This window comes from Peromyscus eremicus, chromosome 15, assembly GCF_949786415.1.
Source record: "Peromyscus eremicus chromosome 15, PerEre_H2_v1, whole genome shotgun sequence".
Lineage (NCBI taxonomy): Eukaryota > Metazoa > Chordata > Mammalia > Rodentia > Cricetidae > Peromyscus > Peromyscus eremicus.
Window position 1 is genome coordinate 22,885,702 of NC_081431.1, and position 3,215 is coordinate 22,888,916.

A 3,215-nucleotide genomic window follows, 5' to 3' on the forward strand; every position below is an offset into this window, starting at 1 on the left:
CCCCTTTCCATTAGTCTCTTTCAGTACTCTTTCCCTCCAACCCCCTCAATCTGATCCCTCCTGTTCCCATCCCCACCCGCCCTCAGTCCACTCATGAAATCTCTTCTATTTTCCCTTCCCAAGGAGATTGGGGCATCCCCCCATGAACCCTCCTTGTTACCTAGTCTCTCTGGGTCTGTGGATTGTAGCATAGTTACCCTTTATTTTACAGCTAATATCCATTTATGAGTGAGTACATACCAAGTTTGTCTTTCTCAGTCTGGGTTACCTCACTCAGGATGATTTTTTTCTAGTTCTATCCATTTGCCTTTAAATTTCCTGGTGTCATTGTTTTGGAATGTATTTTTCTACCTTCCTCAACTTTACAGATTTCTTCTCTGTGACGGTCATTGGACATCTTACTTACTTATTATTTTTTAATCACTTGATAAATGAAGAACACTTCAAGGTCTGGGTGGGAAGGTTAGCAGCTTTAGAGCAGTCAGCCAAACCTGATGAGTCAAGTTCAATCCTAGGAGCCACGCGGTGGAAGGAGAGCTCTCCCTAAAGTTGTCCTCTGTGCAGGACAGTTTTATGTCAACTTGATACAAGCTGAAGCCATCAGAGAGAAGGGAACCTCAGTTAAGAAAATGCCACCGTAAGATAGGGCAGGCCAGTAAGGCATTTTCTTAATCAGTGAATGATGGAGAAGGGCCTGGCCCATTGCTGGGTGGTACCACCCCTTGGCTGGTAGTCCTGGGTTCTATAAGAAAGCAGACTGAGCAAGCCATGAGGAGCGAGTTAGTAAGCAGCACCCCTCCATGGCCTCTGCATCAGCTCCTGCCTCCAGGTTCTTGCCCTGTTTGAGTTCCTGTCCTGATTTCCTTTGATGATGAACATCGATATGGAAGTGTAAGTCAAATAAACCCTCTCCTCCCCAACTTGCTTTTTGGTCATGGTATTTTACCATAGCAATAGATACCCTAACCAAAACATCCCCTGACTCCCACATGCCTGATAAGTACACAAGCACACATACATGTAAAAAAGCAAAGGAAGACACTTCATATTCGTCCAGTGAGTCTTCTTCCATGCTTTAGGACATCAGCACTCGGGAGACAGAGATAGGTGGATCTACATGAGTTTGAGACCAGCCTGGTCTACAAAGAGAGTTCCAGGAGAGCCAGGGCTACACAGAGGAACCCTGTCTCATAAAACAAACAAACAGAAAAGAAAAGAGAGTTGAGGGCCATGGGAGGGGTTTAAAGGTTAGCTAGGAGGACCTGGAGAAGGAAAGGGAGGAGGAAGTGGTGTAATTATATTTCAATTTAAAACATTAAATTTTTTAAATTAAAAAATAAAACATTGATGAGAATTTGGTTTTAAAGACCAACAGAATGATGCTTTGTTTTGTAATGATTTAAGCATTTCATGTATATGTAGAAGAAATCGAAAGTTAGGATGTCTCAGAGTAAAAAATTATCAATGGATTGTCTAAGGTAGTGGTTCTCAACCTTCCTAATGTTTGATCCTTTAATACAGTTCTTCATGTGATGGTGACCCCCCACTATAAAATTGTTTTTCTTGCTACTTCATAACTGTAAATTTGCTACTGTTATGAATTATAATGTAAATCTCTGTATTTTCTGATGGTCTTAGGTGACCCCGTGAAAGGGTTCCTATGTAGTCCAGGGTGGTCTTGAACTTAGGATTCTTCTGCCTTAGGTGTTGAAGCTATTTAAAAAGATTCTGTGACTTCAGGAGAATAAAATTTAATAGTGATGATAACAATAGTGATAAGATCAATTTTGTTTTTGAAACAAGGTTTCATGTAGCCCAGGCTGGCCTTGAACTTTCTGTATAGCTGAGGATGACATTGAATCCTTTTGACTCCACTTCCCAAGCATTGCGGTTCTAGGAGTGCCATACCACATGACACCAGGTAGACCTTGCAGTTAGACATGATATTTCTTGAGCTTTTTAATGTGCCAGGCCCTATGCTAAGGGCTTCAGGCTTACAGCCATCCATTGGTATCCCTGGGAGATTGTTCTAGGCATCCCTAGATGCCAATTCTTTATATAAAATGGGATAGTCTAGAAATTATGTCTACCTCAAGGGAATAATAAGAAAAAGCATGTATATACTTAGTATAGATACAATTCTTTCTCAAATATTTCAGTTTGCAGTTGATGGAATACACAAAAGCAGACCCACAGTTGCAGAACCAACTGTATTGTCTTATTTAATTCCCACACAAACCAATTACATATGCATTCGTTTATTAAAAATATTGTTTGAACACTTACAATGTACTAGGTATTAACAATTACAATGTCATTAATTAACACAATGTACTAGCAATAAAATAATTATTGTCTCTGATCCCACAAACTTATGCTTTAATGAGGGAAACAGATATTAAAAATAAAAATAAATATTTGGTGACATGTGATAAACAACACGGAAGGTTTAAGAGAATGAAAAGGAAACCCACTTTAGGTAGAGCACTCTGGGAAGGTCTCTTCCAGAAGCTGACATGTTTAAACTGAGGCCTAAAGAACAGGAGGAACCCAACAGGCAGAGGGAGGGCTTTGAGGCAGGTGTAAATGACTATAACATGGAGAACTTTCTTCCCTCATAGAGGAGCTGAAAGATCACAGAGGCCAAAAAGAGAATGGAGAGAGAGTGATGCTAACTGTCTGGGATGTGTCAGACCATCCTGGGCCATGGAGACTGGCTTTCACACTGAGTGTAATGAGGAGTCAGCAGGGTTATGAGCAGGGAGGAGAAAGAGCTGGTCTATGTTGGGGACATTGTGCCGGTTGTATTTCGGACCATGGGTTGCAGGGAGACAAAAGCAAAATTAGAAGAGATGTTTAGAGGTTGTTGGAGTATTTAGGTTCCAGATGGGGCGGGTTAGATATAGGATGATGGTCTACAAGTTGGAAAGAGATACGTTTAATGTATTTTGGAGGTAGAGTCTGCAGGGCTTGGTGATAGAGAGAGGTTGCAATCAAGGATGACTTAGATTCCTGGCTTGAGCAACAGACTCAACGTACTGCTTTCCTCCTCTTATTTTTGGCTATGAGATTAAAGCACCAAGAACATAGAAAACATCCCAGGAGGCCTGTCTAGTAAATGATTTGTAGGATAGGAGTGTGGGCCCATCCAACGCCAGATGCTCCACACTTAACCAAAACATCGTGCTCCCTCTCCAACCAGTCACATCCTGCTT